This window comes from Furipterus horrens, unplaced genomic scaffold, assembly GCF_987537825.1.
Source record: "Furipterus horrens unplaced genomic scaffold, mFurHor1.1.pri manual_scaffold_15, whole genome shotgun sequence".
NCBI lineage: Eukaryota > Metazoa > Chordata > Mammalia > Chiroptera > Furipteridae > Furipterus > Furipterus horrens.
This window is the reverse complement of record NW_028327185.1, coordinates 19,250,116-19,268,563: the sequence shown is the minus strand read 5'-3', so window position 1 is coordinate 19,268,563 and position 18,448 is coordinate 19,250,116. Positions and strand designations below refer to the sequence as shown.

The window sequence follows — 18,448 nt, the reverse complement described above, 5'->3', positions numbered from 1 at the left end:
GGGAAGTACAGACATTCTCTCTCCAGGAAGAATTCTGACTCTAGAAAGAGAACTGAAAACCCTGAATGCAGTCTCAGGAAGCTCAACGCGCCATAAACCCGGCTCGGGAACCCCTATGGCGGGGCTGGATGGTAAGTGAGAGGCTACCTACACCAATCTATTTCTCCTGGTAGGCTGTGAGCCCCCACTGTACCGTTTAGGCAGTCAACTCCCGTCTAGCTTAAGTCTCCTGAGATCCTTTAATCTTTCAGCAACCAATTCACATATAAAACAATTTACACGAATAGTTTCAGGTAATGCTTCCCCCTGGGTGATCAACATCTTCCAGGAAAATAGAGAAGCCGGGTGGAAAACGTTCATTTCCTCCTCGTGGGGACAGATCCAAGAGCCTTTCTCCCCGGGGCTGAGGCCTGCCAGGAGGGCGGGGTGGGCGGGCCAGGGTCGCCTCTCGCAGTCTCCCTCCTGACTCCGGAAGGTCTCGGTTCCCGAGCGTTTCTGAGCGCCGCCGCCCAGCGAACCGCAATCTCAAGTTGTATTTATGCGTTTCTCTGTGCAACCTTCCACCCCAGCCACCGGACGCAGCGGCACCGCCTGGGAGGTCCGGGTGCCCCACCCCATCCCCGGGGCTGGCACACAGTAGGGGTACCGCCTCGGTGGTTTCGGAGCGTCCCCGGGGCTGGCACACAGTGCGGGCTGCCCCTCTGCCGTCTTGTAGTGAACACGGATGCGGCGACTCGGCAGCGTTCAGGGCAGGTGCCCGCTCAGCCCCCGCGGCTGCCTGAGTCTCCTCGCCCGGCGACACTCGGGGCTTCACGGCGCGCGTGAAGGCGCGATTCTCCCAACTTCAGAGTGCAGGCCTGGCGGGGTCGCGACCGCGCAGGGGGCCACTCGGAGCCCGCTTAGGGGGTTCACTTCTCTCTGCTAGAGAGGCGGATGAGTCCCGAGTAAGACGGCTCTCCCGGTAGGCGGGCCCAGGTAGGCTGCACCCCTCTTCAGACGGCAGCTGCATCGGGGGGAAGGGGCCCGAGTCCTTAATGTTCGCACCGCTCCCGTGCACCCGGGCCTGGGAACCGCGCACCGGCTGCGCCCGGAGCCGGAGAGCCTGCGGGATGGACGGAGCCAGCGCCCAATCGCGGGGCGGGGCTGAGGGGGCCTGCAGGCGGCGGCCAATGAGAGGCCGCGGCGCGGGCCGGGGGCGGTGCCTCCGGGCCGGCGGGCGGTGGCGTCGGGAGCCGGCGCGGCAGACCGGGAGCCGGGGAAGAGTCGGCGGATCTCGAGAAGGACGCGGACGGCGGCGGCGGAGGAGGAGCTGCGCCGCGCGCCCTCCGCGGCCGGCCGCCCGCCCGAGCGCAGGCTGACAACATCAGCGCAGCCCACGGGTCCGACTGACTCCCGCTGGAGCCCGGCGCTGGCAGAGTCCGGGCCGATGGGCAGAGCGGGGCGGCGGGTGGCCAGGCTGCGGCCCCGGTAGGCGCTGCGCTCTCGAGGGCTGTAACCGGTACCGGAGCACCGCGTATCCGAGGTGCGTGTCGGGCGATCGGACGGGCTCCTGCGGGTGGTATCTTGGGGACGGGTTCGGCGGTGGACGTCCCGCGGGGCCGCTCCTGGGGGCACCTCCGGGGGCTGACGGCGGGGCGCTTATGGGGCGCGGGGGGCTCAGGCGCCGGGGTCCAGCTCGCTGACGTGCCGGCGCTCCCCAGCCGGGTGGAAGCGGAGCAGCGGAGGCTCGTTCTCTCAAAGTTGTTGATCGGCTGAAAGGTTATTTCCGTCTTGGTGACACGCACACTAATGAGACCCCCTCTGGGTGTCCGGCGACGACTCTGTGACCAACCTCCGAGAAAAGATGAAAGGTTGCGCGATGCGGTGCCGCGGCGCTCCGGGCGGGGTTGTTGCCGAACTTGCCGCGGGTGACTCGGGGGGAGGCGGTGCCCGAGCCCCCGCCGCGCCCGGCCCCCCTTGGTAGGACCCCGAGCGGCCGGCGACCCCTTGACTCGGTGCGACCTCCCTTCGGAGTTAGACCCTCTGCCGCCGCCCCAGCGTCGAGGTTCGCCGGCTCCTCGGCTCTCGGTCCCGTTCGGGTCCCCGCGCTATGGAAGCTAGTTTGACCGTGTCCTGGGAGGATCCCCACGGGCACCTACGATGAATTTTCAACCGTGCAGCAAAGCCGGAGAATCAATTCCGGTTCGTCGTCTCGGAGCGGGGGCCGAGGCTCCTCGGGAAGGAAAACAAGTTGGCATGACCCCTCTGGGAGGCATTTGTCATCATTAACCTGCTTCGGTTAAATTAATCCAGCCCGAGATGACTCCAGCGTGCGCGCTGGAAACAGCAAGTGCGCTGGTCACAGAACGGCGGCCACCGAACAGGATTTTGGTTTAACATAAAATCGCAGAGATTTTGGATTTTGCTTAGACTTAGACTTGGTTTGCATTAGGGTGGCTTTTTTTTTTTTTAAACAAAGAACCTTGGTGATTCTCATAGATTTGCTCAGTAAGTTCAAAATAGTCACTCAGATATCTCTTTTCTTTGCCTCTTTTGTCTGCAGTTTTCATTTCTAAATGTTAACACTAGATGGCTTTCTTAGGACAGGCGTTTAGTGCACTGGGCTTTTGAGGTGCCTATCTGCAATCAGGCTTAATTATTTTAGTTTTACAGTTAGTAAGGGGGGAAGACTGCAACACTTACTTTTTTGACATTGTTACTTCCCTATAAATCAATATTTAGTTATCAAAAGGTGGCCTGTTATTTCTGCTTTCCTAAAGCTGAATTTTACAAGACTACTTGGTTAACTGTTTCTAGTCACAAATTGAAGATGTCTGTTACATGTTTTGACTTATTGGAAGAATTCCAAGTTCTCTGGTGAGATTTGTAATTCTGTTGAGACAGCGTTTCCACTTGTGATGTTTACCACTGGGTTTCGTAGTTCACTGCGTGATTCGTAGGGGAATGAAAGACTTTATTCACGGGAAAGTACACTCTTTCTTGAGCTTTGGGGATGCAGATAGCATTGATCCTGGCTGAAACTTCCACTGATGCATTTTGGGAAGAGGTGTAGTTCAGTATATGTATGCATGATTGATACCCAAGATCTTTCTTTTTTCCTAGCTGATAGTCGACGTTTGGCTTTCCATTTTTAAGCACTACCCCTTTTATGAGAAGTGCAATAGCCTGCAGTTGACCATTTCAACAGCAGCAAGTTCTCAGTTATGCATTTTAAGTGCCTTTTTTCTTAAAGCAAGATCACAGCAGCCTGTCCGAATCTTGCCTAGGTAGGCAGACTTATTTATAAGCTGGAGAAATATCTTGAAGTCATTTTATAGCTGTCTTTTATTGTGCTTCTCGCTCTGCTTAAAATATAACATGTCGAATTTGTTTGTTCTAAATCAGAGCGTATTCATAAATAGCTGAAGGAAAAAAAAAACTCTAGCAAACATCTGGGAAATAGAAAATGGAATTAGTACAGCCTTTTTCAGTACCTACATGCCACCTATAGATGGGGTGAAGTGAACTTGGATAAGAACCAGTGTAAGCATTTCATCAGGAAAAGAAAGCAGGAGATAAATTGTAGGTGTGGAGGTGAAGCTGCTGATTTTCTCCAGCTTTTTATGTTTTTTAATTTTAGCTTTTCCCAGAGGGCTTTACTTTTATGGACTGTAATAGGAGAATTATCAGAGCATCATGATTTGGCAATTAAAGCTGTGTAATATGGGTTTGTAAGTCTCCCCCATCCCCCACCCCCAGGACTGAAATGGTATTTTGAAGAGTTTTTGATATTTGAGTTTAGTAAAACACCTGTCTACCTTGGGGGATCTTTTTACCTGAGGCAAAAGGAGTAATGAGTTACTCATTTTGAAAATCTACCTGTTCTTGAAAATGAGGAAACACTAGTGAGCTGCCTGAAAAGGCAATTGTCTGGTAATTGAAACTGGTTTAAAAGTAGTTTGAAAGGGATTGCACATTTACTGCACACTTTGCAAAGAACTATGTGCTTATGTGGATATAGCTTTCTCTCCCCCAGCCATAATGGTAAATGCAAGGTTGTCTTGTTTTTAGATTGGGGAAGACGTTGAGTCTTTGAATTTATGGTCTACTTACGGTGGGAGTTTAGGATTACAAATCCTTTCAAAGACATGCCGAATTTGAAGAAAATTTAGACTTCTTGTGACTGAAAAGCAAAGGTTTTTGTTTGTTTTGAACTTGCAAGAAATATGCAGTGCAGTCCTAAAGAACAGAGGAACCCATATTCCAGATTTTCTACTTCTGTTTATGGTCTCTAATTCCTTTGCAGGGTGATAGAATAGAAAGAGCACTGGGCAAGAAGGACAGGAAACTCCAGTTTTGCGACTCTGCTGCCTGTCACAAATGAGTTTGGATAAAGTATTTCCATGATGTCTTTCAGCACCAAAATTTTAGGTTTCTTTAAACATTTAAAATAAATTATTAGAGTGATGAAAATGACCGACTGAGATAATATACATTGTTTTCATGATTGTGTCTTTTCTTTCTTTGGCTTATAGTAAGCTTGTATGTGAACGTTAATGAGCATTATAGCTTACTTGGTTTACCTTGAAGTCAATGACTCAGAAATTGCTTTTCTGTTCCAATCACATTTAATTGTGACTCCTTTTAAGGGAGTGATAAGAGTGTGTTAGAAATTTAAATGCTCCAAACTTGAGATAAATTATTTTGATATTTTCTGAACTTGGTTCACCAACTTTGATTCCAAAGAATGGTTTTAGGGAGTCAGATCTAATGCACAGTAAGGATTCTGTTTCTTGAGCGATTTCACATTTAATGGAGCCCAATCCCTTGTTCCTTTTTAAATTTTTTTTCGTTTTCTTTTTCTTTTCACGTGTACATCCTTGTATAGTCAAGTTCCATGATAGGAAAGAAGAAAAGACGCAGTTGAGAAAAGTGGTGTCTGGTCACAGCGTCTCTGTACCAGAAAGTGCCTACCATGTTGTTCCTCTGCTTTTTGTTTTCATCCTCCTGTGAAATTTAAAAGCAAGTTTTAGTGATTGTCATATTTGTCAGTATTTGATGTTGCTATGTGAAAATTAACAGCAATTACTTTTAATTTCAGCCTTTCTCAGAGAGCTTTACTTTTATGGAATGCAATAGGAGAATTATCAGAGCATCATGATTTAGCAGTTAAAGTTGTGTAATAGGGGTTTGTCAGTCCTATCCCTGCCACTGCCCCCCACAACCCCAAAAGGAAGAATATGCATGCTGTTAGAGTAAAGGTCTTCTCTCAGAGAGGACATTTGTTAAAATTACCTCTACACATGTGCATGTAACCCCCCCATATGTGTGTGTGCTCGTAACCCCGTATACATGTGTGTGTGTGTGTACTCCCCATACACACATACATGTACCCACCCACATACAGACACTTTTTCCATTTGTATGGACCAGTGAAAACTTAACTAAGTACCAGGACTTGGGAGTCACTGATCAGCTCAACTAACCGTTCTTTGATGATTGGAACCCTTTATACTCATATACTGGGCAAGAGGTCTTCCAGTGATACCTGCAGATTGCCGGGAACGGGTGGAGAGTTCCACCCTTCTGATGCTTTTGACTGCCAGAAAGTGTCTGGTATCTATAGGATTGAAATCTAATTCCACCGACTTAATCGAATTCTGCTCCCTTGGTGGTCTGCAGAACAAAGCCTTCCATAGAGGTATTTCAGTTACTCATTGAACAGTACCTGTCAGAGCTGGGCAGGGCACTGAAGTGTTCTCCTACAGCCTGTGTCGAATAGCGTGTCCTTCCTGCCTTGCATGTCCCGCTTGCAGTGATGTAGTCCCAGTTCGCACTCATTTTCTGGTGGCCATGCTACTGAGGCTCAGCGAGTTTGCCCTTCACTGAACCCCCACGTCCTTCATGCCATGCTGCTGTTACAGCTAGTCTTCCCTTCCTGTGCTAGCATCATTGCTGGGCCTGACTTGTCCTGTGCTTCGTTTCGCTTTGCTTTAGCTCATTCTTCCGACTGTGTGTTTTGGAGTTTGATTCTATTATTTAGCGCCTTTGCCTGCCCTCCCACAGAAATGCTGCCTGCCCATTCGATCGGACTGTTTTTTTATGTCTTTACCTAAGTTGGTGATAAATTGTTAAACTGGCTGAACCGTGAATCATGTCTCTGGAAGCTTCCTTCTAGGTTTACAAGGAGTCACATTCCTTTGGTTATAGGTAAGTATTAACGTGCTTAATATTTTATAACTTGTCCGTATCTCCACCTCTTCCACACGGGTGCCCCATAAGACCATGTCGCTCTTCTCTTGCTGGTTCTGCCAACCATGTTATTCTAAGACAGAAATACAGTCAGATTTCTTGTGTCCCTAGTGACTAGAACCATGCTGTGCACTTGCTTGGTGATTAAGAACTATTTCATGACTCTGAACGACTAGGGTCACCCTGGGATCTGTAACCTTCTGCAAGATCTTAGGCACTGGAAGATTATGAAAAAAGTCAGAACGCTGGACTTTGCTAAACTTATTTTTGCAGGATGGTATGTCTTTATTCTGAGTTGTTGCAGATATTGGGGAAGGGAACTGTAATCTTTCCTAACTTTCCCAGTGTTTTAATTAGTTGCTGCTCTTCTCTTCCTGTTGCCCAAATAAACATTTAGCCATGGGCACCTCTCTAGCTCTGCCAAGTACTTTACTCCATATTTTTCATTTTTGCATGGTTACTAAATCTGCTGGAAGAAGCTTCCAGTTAGTTGAGCTGCTCAAGAAATCAGAGTAATCTAAAGTAGTGTTCAATTACTCTTAAGTAAAATGAGCTAAGTAAAGAGCCAATGTTAAAAATTGTTACTGTGGGAAGTTAGAACTCTTGGCTGAGTAAAAAAGGATGTATGCCAAGATAAAACTATTGTGTAGACTTTTAAGACAATTTCTGACTGTAATATTAGATTGGCCAAAAAGTTCATTTAGTTTTTTCCGTATGATGGCTCTAGCAGTGCTTAGTTGTCTTTAACTTCATTCAAAACAGTTTTGTTAGATTGTATTGTGACACCTATCATATCAGCGTGCATTTAAAACATTATCAAAATTTGTGAATTTTTGTGCAGCCATTAAATATTGAAGATGGAAAAATATATGCAAAATTTTTGGCATATTATGATTTATTGTTTCAAAAAAGGTAAAAATGCAGTTGAAATGCAAAAAGATTTGTGCAGTGTTATGGAGAAAGTGCTATGACTGATCAAAGATGTCAAAAGTACTTTGTGAAGTTTCTTGGTACTATTGACATTTTGGCGAAATAATTCTTTGCTGCGGGGCTGTCTTATGCATTAAAAGATGTTTAGCAGCACCCTTGGCCTCTACCCACTGGAAGCCCATAGCAGGAGATAGTCAACATACTGAAAATATCCAAATCAGTAGCTTTTGGTGCAAATGAAAAATGTGTCTTTTATTTTATGAAAAAAACTAAACGGGCTTTTTTGGCCAACCCAATGCTTTAGGGCACAGTAGCCTGCATCATCTGTGTGGGGGAGGGAGCAGCTCCCCTCTACCCTTGAAGGCTCTTTCGGCCAGTCTAATAATTAAATCTACAGGTGACAGATTAGCTTAACAAGAGAAAGAATAACAAAATTTAATTACATATGTACATATGGTAACCCCGCATACATGAGAGTCAGAGACAGAAAGGGAAATGATGTATCTATGATGTTCTGAAATAAGGATGAGGTGAGGCACTTTGGGGCTTTAGAGGGGAAGAAGGTCGTCCTCAAGACAATAAGAAGAACAGATTTTCAGTAATTAGAAGCTTGTCCTGCCCTATAGATAGATAAGTCATAGAAAGTTTTTTCAGGTGATAACTCTTATTATGGGCAAAGCCCCTAATTTAAATTCTTTGAAGGAGACAGGAATGGTTCTGCTGAGCCTACAGGGTCTTGATTGTCTTCAGCTCAAAATAGTCCACATGCCGGAGTGGCACCTTTGGGGGAGGCCTGTTGGGAACAGCATGTGGCTGCTCTCTCAGGCTTCTCACGATGCTTTGCTAATGCATTCGGTTCCTTGCTGAACAGTGCCTATCCCATGGTTCAGGAATAGCTCTTGTATTGAAGTTCCTGGTAAGTAATTTTAAGAAATACTTCTGATTCTTCATACAGAACAAATGCTTTGTTTCACGTGTTTAATGTAATGCCTTAATCCAAAGAACAATTATTTCCTTATAGTAGGGTCTCTGAACTTTTTCAGTGTGCGTCCTTTCTCTATAAAACCTGTATTTATCTATGTATATGTACATATATTTATATATATATGTGTGTGTGTGTGTTAGTGCATATGTACACCACATTATATGTATGTGTATACCTTTACTTTGCTGAAATTGAACATTATAAAATTATAACATTATAAATTTTAAGAAGGGTGATATTAAAAATAACTAGAAGTTGGAGTATTTTCTTTTGCACCTCGAGGGCACTTTTGTTACCCTTGAAATGTGCAGCCCCGGTTCTTCTACCCTCTCTGTTTGGAAACAATTTTTAGGATGCCAGCAAGGGTCTCATGAGGGAAGCTCGGACAGGCTATGCCCTGAATAGGCCCTGTATTTACTATATATCTTCCTTTTATGTGGGCCTATCTTCTTCCGGAATTGGTTGTGGGTTGCTTAGTTTGAGGTTTCATATTTTGGGGGGGGGTGGTATAATGTAATGGGGGATACCATTCTTCGAATGTTTCTAGTTGAACTCAGCTGTTTAGGAAGCACCGGACTCTCACACATAGCTGACACCAGATCCAGGATCAGGGTAGAAGGACACATTTTATCAGTGCAGATCAATAGGGTAGTTACGCTGGCGTGTTGTTGGCTGGAACTGGAGCCCACAACAGCCCCCCGTGCAAGGGAGGCGAGGGGTCCCAGCCTCTCTGGAGAGCCTGTGGTCTGGGAGGGCCACACCACAGCGTCTGTGCACAACAGCCGCAGGCTGAACTGCACACCCAGCCCACTCTTCCCTCCCCCCGGTGATGCTTGATTTTAATCTGTAGCACTTATCACTGCCTGCCGCTATTGTATATTGATTTTATGTGTTATCTTTGGTCTCACCTCAATAGAACAGAAGTGCCCTTTGGAAAGGGATGTTTCTGGCGTACTGTGGTACTCCCTGCACTCCCCTGGTTCTTGCCACACAACAGGCTCTTAGCAAACAAATATTTGTTAAAGGAATGATGGAGAGCCATGCTTTGCACATGGAAGCATCGTGCACCTTGGCTTGGTTGCACTAAGTAGTGTTGCCTTAAAGTTCTATTTCTGTTGTCAATGATCTAACTAAAGGACCTTTTATACCTGGTCTTATATCTTTCCTGGGTTATTTGTAATGACCTGTGATTCAACTCTGACATTGAACTGGTCAAAATGGAGAAGTCGTTTTGAAGACGGTAATAGTAACAGAGATCCCTCTGTTCCATCAGAGCCTGTATAGCCCACCAGAGGGGTAGCTCCAGGGAGACTGGGTTCCCTCGGCGGAAGTGGGGACCTAGCTTTCACAAGCAGGTGTGGGCTACACCTTCCCAGTTTTCAAAGTCTGGTCCCAACTGACAATTGCCCATCCTTGTTGGGATCAGATGGGCTTCAGTTCACTTAAAAGCCCAGGTTTTGGCTTGTTAATAAAGATGACTGTAAATGATTTCTGGGTTATACAATGTCACCTGCACTCTTATTTCTCAGCTTATTAGCCATGATAATTTGTGCAGGAAATAATGACTTTTTAAAACCCACCAGTAGTATCTAGTGCACCTTTATTGAGTCAGTACTTTTAATTTAAGGATAGCAAGGGACTTTAGAATATCACTTATGCCTTAAATAGTAACCACAGTTTTAATATTACAGATGGAAGCTTTTGTCCTTGGTATCCTAACGTAGTAATTCCTATATTACATGAATTTAGGGGGATATCCTGCTAACTCCTATTTGTGGAAATTTGTGTATTAAGATACACTATGGTGAGAGCTGTTGGCGAGAGATTAGCCTAAGTAATAGTAAAATCACCTAATTAATTGGTCAAGCTCAGTGCTTTATTTGAGAGTTATTGTAAGTCATTTTAATGGAATAACTGATCCATTTTCCTACAGTTTTAAATGATGATAGGAGTGAGGGAGGGAGGCTGATGTTTTTGACTTAGGAACAGGGTAAGGAACGTGGGAGAGATATTTCTAAAGGTAATTTAAAATCGGCTATTGTGTTGAACTTTCATTTATGTTTTTATGAGAGAGAACCTCATAAGGCAGGTGGGATTATCCCTTGACTGATGCAGAAACTAAGGTTTAACGAGAGAGACCATGTTCTCCCTTAGTTCTTAGGGTTTAAACCGCTTCTTTGCTCCAACTCTAGGGCTCTTTCTTCGTCTCCACAGCTGCCTTGTGAGGTATGGCTGGTTTCAGTGAATCATAAAAGGAATGAATGGAAGGAGGAAGGGAAGGAGGGAGGACCGAAAGAAGGTGCCTGCATATGGGAATGGTGGAATTATTCAGCTAACTGCCCCTGAAAGGTGGAAATGGCAGCCCAGGGTTGGGCTAATGAGCTTATTGTTCTGGTCTAAAATATGCCCTGTGCTCTCTGTCAGTGGATTGCCTGTCATCAATGGGAAATTTTGTCATTTGCTGTCTGTCAGTCAGTCTGCTGATTGAGTCAGATTATCTAGGCTTCCCGGGAAGTGGTGGGCTCTCCTCAGATCCTGCGGAGCACATTTCTTTAGCTCCCGAGTCCTTGCCAAGATGGAAAGAAGTACCATGAGGGGAAAACAGTTTTTATTTTGCATTTATGCTCTGCTAGATTTGCATGATCTTTGTTTAAGCCCACGGCCTGTGAGTCCCTAAAGAAGTTTCATGCATTTACATATTGAAAGGGATTCATCCACAGTACTTTACTCACCCAGAGAATAAGTGCTTATAACAAAGAAAATACCCCCCTGGCAGGTGTAGCCCCTACAGACTTTGTTCACCTTGTCATTGAATTGTAAAACATGAATAGCAACGCTGGAATTGGAACATTCATTGAAATGCTTAGCTGGCTCTGTCCCAGAATATTGTTTCCCTGTAGAGAAAGCAGGGCGATTTGTTTAAAGCTGGCAGTCAGCCAGGCGGAAGAGCTCTGACGCAGTCATGGCAGTAACTACTTTGCTCCGACTGCTAATTTTAGGGCAGTTAAATCTGGGTGATGTCTGCTGGCTGCTGTCGCCCTGCGTCTGGTCCTGTGGAGCTTTCTAAATCCATCGTCTTAGCCTGGCACCTTAACGCTCAGCTCTTCCCGAAAGGAGCGGCGGGGGCGGGGGCACGGCCCCCAAGGCGGCTCCGGGGGACGCTGCCTTTAATCGTCCTGTTTTCTTGTTATTCCTTCCACAAGCGCCCCCCCCCCATGTCCTCCCCAGCTGCAGCACCCGGGAGCTGGGGGCGGGACGGAGGGGAGTGCGACTTGAGGCCCCCACCTCTGTGGAGCAGCACAAGGACAGCATTGACAAGTTCTCTGTGCCATCCCCGCCAGCTTCAGCTGTTTGCAAACTGAACTTCCACCTTCTCCTTTCCTGGGAAATGAAAACTAAGGAGACAGCCGATACTTTTTCAAAACTAGTTGGAGCGTTATATATAGAAGAGCCCAGTAGGATCTCCTTGCTGTTGGAGGAGAGGACAGAGGTGGGCTGAGCGGTGCTTTGGTAGCAGGGAGTATGATCCAATTTTAAGATGAGGATATTTCTTCCACCTCGGGCATTCTAAGAGGCCCGAGTAAGTGTGAGGGACCTGTCGCTTCATCCCTATCCTCTCTGCCAGGTACCTGTCTGGCACCTTCAGCAAATCAACAGACTGGTAGCATTTCAGGCCTCAGAGGAACGTTCTGGTTACCCTGGAATCAGACTTCCTCCTGCTGCAGATGCAGGAATGTGAGAAGTGTTGGCACAGCCAGACCTACTGCAGGATGGAACGGGCTGCCTTCTTAGGTGGTGCGCCGTGACCCGTGTATGTAAGTGTGGTGGCTGAGCGCACGGCCAGGCCTCAGTGTGCGGGGGAAGAGACCTGTGTGCGTGAGACCCGGACGGTGGGCACCGAGTGCCCCAGGTGAAAGGCTCCATGGTCCCCGAGAGTCTGGTGGGTTTGCCTGGTCAATTATATCTCAATTTTAAAAATCAGGAGAACATTAGAGGACAAGGTAGGAGCAGAGTTGGGCCTTGGAAGGGGGTCAGGATTTGAATTTTTCTTGAGTGGCTCTTGTGTGCAGTGACATTCCTGGCTCTGTGGGGGGGGTGGGCAGCAGCAAATACAAATGAAATACCCTATGGTTCATTTGATCACAGTACTGCTGCCATCAACCAACACTGCCTAAAACCACACTCATTTTCTTGGGTAGGTGGTTACTGTCCTCCTCCTGACACCCAGGGACCCCGGCAAGCCCATTGGCACATCTGCTGTCGGGCTGGCTGAAGAGGGAAGGGGCTCCCAGGAGGGCCCGCTAAAGTCCCCAGGGGGCCTGCACCATGCCGCCCATTCCTCTGGAGAACCTAGTGACCTGACCACCCCAGCTTCAGGGGTGCTGGGACTGTCATGCAGGCGACTGTCCCTGCACTTCTGCTCCAGTACCGTGCACCAGGCTTCCCTGTTTGACAGCGGGCGCTCAGGTGTTTGCGTACAGGTGTCTGACGCTGACTGTGTGCTCTTCTGTGCAAGAGAGGGACTCAGGTTGTGGTGGTGCGTGCAGACAGGGGCGCTTCCATTCTGGAAATAGAGGGAACCTTCTAGTAACTCTTTCTCAGTTGATTTTTTTTTTAATTGGAAGCAGTGCAGCTTAGGTCTGGGTGAAGGAAGGGAGGGTCAAGTCTGATAACAATGAGAATGCAGATGGATTCTACATCTTTGAAAGAAATGTTCCTGGGGATGTGGATTAGGACATGTAGTAAAGGGCCTAGTCCCCTGTTTAAAATTCAGACTCATAATAGAAGGTGTACGAGACACTTGACAATTGGAATAATGGTGATCGTTTATTCAGGAGCTGGAGCATTCCTGGGGAGCAGACCTTTCCAGGGGCTGCAGGGTTCTCTGGCTTGCGTGCCGTTCAGAAGGGAGGTCCTGTGGCGTCCAGGGGCCAACTCCAGCTCTCGGAGGAGCAGCGATGGGTCGTGGGGCAGATCCCACTGTGATGTCCACGCCTTCCTGACGAGCTAACGTACTGCTTTCATCGAAAGAACTTTGTACAGACTTTGCCACCACTTTGAAAGACTCTTGATGTGACGTAGTGAAGTGGCCTGCTCTCTGGGCTCAGGGGACAGGGCCATGTGCTGGGAGTGCCAGAGCTGTGGAAGTGGAGAGGGACCACTGTAATTGGGCCTGGCTCTGGGTTCCCTCGACTTGTGCTGTGGGTCTGCACTGCTGATAGCACACCCGAATCTTCCAGAGAGGCACCTCCTCGCATCCTGATGTGCTGCGATTATCGCCGTATCTCCCCCAAAATGGGTGAGAGAAGACTTCCGCTCTGAGCCTCGGGACTGTCTCTGGCTTTGGGCTTAAGCTCTTATTCCTGGCTGGCGTGTGCGGGTTCTTGAATGAAGGTCTGCAAGGGAGTGAAACTTCATGCTAGGCTTGCAAATGTTCCTTTCCACTGACAAATTCAAAGCGGGGGACAAACTCCTCGTTCAAATAAGGGATCCTTCATATTTCTGAGGGTGGCAAGGCTGCTCAGGCGCATCATGGCATTTGCACCACCCAGAAGTCGTCCTCATTCCTTCTCAATTGCTGTTATCTGCTCAGGATGTGTTACAGATGGGTTCTGCTGATTTTGCTAATTTTTGCCACTCATTTAAGCGTGGAAGGATCCAAGGAATCTCCTGAGCGATAAGAACACAGCTGCTAAGGATAACAGAGAAGAGGAGCGTTTCTTGAGACTTCATTTGATTGGGAGGCAGGAGCTGGAGCTGAGCAGCTGCAGATGGGGTGTTTTCAGCTCACACTGTGACAGTGGGGGAGTTTTTTACATCTTTTTGTTTGTAGTGAACAAAAGAGCAGCGTGGAGCTTAATCAACGAGGTCAAGTGTATGTACATTCCGAGGACGGGGCGCTATCTCAACTGTAATATTACACTGAGGTGCAGGGAGGAAAACTCACCTGTGATTTATTGGTGTTTGACTCAACCCTGCATTAACATGCCTCCAAAATGTGTGTGCTTTGACTTACCAGTAATGGATAAACATTTACCTTGGCCTTTGCCCTGGTAATGCACTATCCCATCCACCCAGCCTTCATCGTTTTCTGCTTTCGCTGTTTGGTGAAGTATTCGGCAGCCCTGGCAGGGAGCGCGGGCCTGTATCACACATGATATCAAGTTAGTTTGCTGGTCGCAGGGTTTGAAGGAGGAAGGGAATGCTTCCAGAGGAGGAAAGTTTCCCAGGAGGCAAGTCTTCATGGGAAGAGGCGGAGGAGATGCTCAAGAATTGCGAATATTCTAGTGATCTTCACAGAAGTGATTTTCCACAGCACCCTCCTACTCAGTTTGTGTGTTGTCGTTGGACTCAGATAAAGGCCATGGGAAGAGCCTTGAATCCTGTGGGCGATTTGCACGTGGTTAGCTCACACCCCGTTGGCTTCTTCCCACTCCGGTGCTGGGTCTGTTCTCTGGAGTAAAAAGCACGTGGCATCTGAAAGGTCATATTCTGTGCTCCTGAAATGGAGGTGAACTGTGCTGACTTAACTGTAGAATTTTTTTGTCATTATATTTTTTGTTTCTGGAATTATAACTTGGAGGTTTCTAAAAGCCTGACTCTTCTAATCTTTTCTTTATAGTTGTATCTCTCCTTTGTTCAAAATTTTTAGTCCTTGCTGCATCCTTCTGAATGTTTAGAGTCCAACTAATTTCCAGAATTGTTGGATGATGTTCCATGTTTGACACCTTCAGAGAATGTATAGGGTTAACTCCTTGACTCCATGGTGGATGATTGCTAGAGACCACCTGTAACTCTGTTTTTTACGTTTTGTCTGGGATTTCTGCAGCCTTTACCATCAGGATAAGGGGCTTTAAAAATAGTTTTATAAGGGACTTATAACAATATTTTCAATAATTTCTCTTCTGGAAGAGAGACATTGTTAAGTTCATCCTCTCAGTACTATTTTTAAAAATGTATTTCATTAAAAAAAAACCAAACTACAAAAATAATCAAGGATTTTGCCTCCTGACCCTTCTGTAACCCCAAGTTTACTCTCTTCTTGTTGTGAGTACTATCAGTGTTAAAAATAACACAAAATAAAAAAGCTCCAACTTTTATTAGATTTAACACCTAAAATTACATTCCTGTGAATATAATCACAAAAAAATATAACATAGAAAGAAATAAAAGCATTTAAAGAATTGTGCCATTTGTTCACAGAAATCATGTATATAATAAGATTAATATAATGAGTCACATTTACCTACATAACTTTTTGTTGTTTTGCATCATAACCAAACAAAAGTTAGGCATAAAAGAGCGGTTCCGCATATTAAATGTTCATAATACAGTCAAGAGCCTGACTTTCCACCCTCCTTACTGGCATTACAGGTGGAGGACAAAATGGAAACCAGTCCCCTCCATACAGAGCAGATGCTCTCAAGTGTGTCGGGGAGGAAGGGACAAGCTCCTTATCCCATGAGACTAGGGGCCTGAGCCCACCTTCCTCTCCACACAACTTCTCCTACCCAACTCCACTCTTCTTGACGCACTGGAATCTATATAGTATATATATTTTTAAAACAATGCAACAATAGTTGTCTGGTTTTGTTGTTTTTACAGGTATTGTGGAATAAAAAAATTGCAAGAAAATTAAGTATTTAAAATGTTCTGATAAAATGGGTTTTTTTTGTTATTCTAATATATTATTGTGTACCTATTGTAAATATGAAACACTCCTATTTTGCAAGTCAAGGACACAGTTTGTACTGTTATATATAAATAAAGTTTACTGGATAAAGAAATAAAACTTCGTATGTCAGTAAAGATTTTTTTTTAATTATTTTATTTTGTTTATTTAATTTTAGAGAGAGGGGAAAGGAGAGAGAGGGAAAGAAACATTGTGTGGTTGCCTCTCACTTGTGCCCCCAACTGGGGACCTGGCCTGCAACCCAGCCATGTGCCCTGTCTGGGAATCGAACCAGTGACACTTGGTTCGCAGGCCGAAGTTCAATCCACTGAGCTACAGAGTAGTTAAAGATTTTAATGTGATAAGTGATATTAGTTTATCTTGTCAGGGTCAGGTGAATGACATACTATTTGCAGGGGATAATATGTATCTAATAGTTTCTACATTTCTTTAATTGGTCTACAAAGTTCAGTGTATTCATTTAAAACTTTTATCCACAAAGTAACTGAGTGATTGAATTCAAAATTTATCTTTGATCTGCCATTGGTGGCCCGATCTAACAATCTCTTCTGTAAAGTAATTGTATATTTGTCTTTTGATGAACAAAAGGGATTCTGGACTTTGTGTGCTTTGTGTTATGGTTAACTACTAATCATAAAATATCACAGTTGTAATACGGCCCTAAAGGACTTGATTGGTCCTGGAACTCACCAAACCAGTTCAACAACTTCCAAACTGGTCTCCTGTAGTTTGATGTGGGTGGTTATCCAGAATTGTTAGCTTGCAGAGAAAAGGAGATTAAAATTCTGGAATAGAAACCATTAGAAAAGTTTTTTGTTTTCTGTTTTTAACAGCTGCCTTTTCTTTAAAGGGTAATGTTTGACTTCAGTAAGGTGGCTCAGCATGCGGAAGGAGCTAGAAGATAGGGGGTCCTTGGGAGACTTATTTTTGTGCTGTGAATTTAAGACAGAGTAATGGGACATCAGAGTCCCTCTGCCAGGCTGGCTTGCCTGGCCCTTGGCGGTTATTTGCGGGCATCCTGCCTCTGTTGCCTGGAGGGCTGGTCAGCCACCTCCTGCACACAGACCACCTCGCATTTATAATATGTGCACGAGGATATGGGTGTGCAGCGTGTCAGGAAAACGTTTATTAAGTTAGGTCACTTGAAAACTTCAAAATGTGAGGATAATTTTTTTTAATGCGAGGAAGACGGTACAAGTGGCTGATGCTCTGCGGACAACGAGATGATGTTGAAAACGGGGCCCAGACCTGTGGGTCTGGCCCATCTCTCTGTTTTCAGTTCTTTCAGAGTGTTTTGTGGGTGTTGCAGGAGGCCTGTCCTCTGCAGCAGCCCCGCTGGACGCTTGTGCTCTGGTGAAGGATGGGGTGTGGGCAGGAAGTGGGCGCATCACCTGCTGCCCTACACCTGTACCCGCAGACTCCACACAGAGCAGCCCTGCAGTGGCACTGGGTCAGCGGTTACTAGACCTTCTGGGTTAAGATTTGCAAATTTCAGGGAAGGAGAAGGCTAATAATTGTGTGGGGATTTGGGGTTAGGCATTCACCCCGGTGAAAGAATCACATTTGGCCCGTAAGATGTATGTGTAAGCGTGCTCAGTGCACTGTTAATTATCATGTGGGAAACTGGAAAAATATTGCAGTGAGACATTAAATTATGATTTCTCATATGATCAAGTAATTTAAGTCAATTAAATATCTTGTTTTATAAGGCTATTTAATGACATGGGAAAATGTTCACAGAATATTAAATGAAGAAATTTTCTTGCTAAGCAGTATATATAATAGATCCCAATCTCATGGGGAAATTAAATGTGCATATGCATTAACAGGACAGGCATACATTAAAATTTTTACAGTGGTTATTACTTGTGGTTGTATTATGTGTAATTACCATTTTTTCTTTTGCATTTGTTTTACAGTTTTTCTAAAATGAACATATTAATTTTCTGAGAAGAAAAAGCATGGCATGAAAATATTTGAATTATATGACTCAGTTATATCTGTCCTTTAAAAACTGTTAGCCTCTTTCAAAATAGTTTCCTGGCTCAATATCGTTTAGATTATTTTATTATGTAACCTTCCTTGATTTGTTCTTCTGACTATATATATTTAACAGAAGATTTCAAGGTGAGTAATTAGCAAACATTTCTTAGGTACCTATTATGTTTAATAAATATGTTTTTGGTACATGTTCCTTACCATGAAAGCACTTATAATCTAAATATCATGTAGGTAGAGCTCCTTTGAAAATTATTTGCCTATCTTGTGTGTTAGCATTTAAATGTTATATATTTTTTAACCTTGTGCCTACTGTCTTTCATTTCAACTTGTTACATATGAAAAATACATATATATGTATAATTTAATTTAATTTCAGGAATTTACTTTTTATTATTAATATAATTTATTGGTCAGGCACTGAATGACTTCCTTTTACATACATTATTTTATTTAATCTTCACAGATACCAGTCCTTTATAATGGGGGCATCTTTCTTAGTTGGCATGAGTTAAATTATAGACTTTGGCATTTACTTTAAAAATACCATTAATGCTCTTTTTTAAGTTTGAGAGCAGAGATCCCTTGACTTATTTTTAGCACTATAATTG

General features: G+C 45.1%; 1 protein-coding gene across 1 annotated transcript in view; it reads left to right on the top strand.

Moving 5' to 3' along the window:
- Positions 1-1,271: 1,271 nt before the first annotated feature.
- SIPA1L2 (signal induced proliferation associated 1 like 2) overlaps positions 1,272-18,448 on the top strand; it is a 182,693-nt gene continuing 165,516 nt past the window's right edge. The window contains exon 1 of the mRNA XM_090263474.1: positions 1,272-1,522. The gene's annotated coding sequence lies outside the window, so the exon portion shown is untranslated. The remainder of the gene's footprint in view (positions 1,523-18,448) is intronic.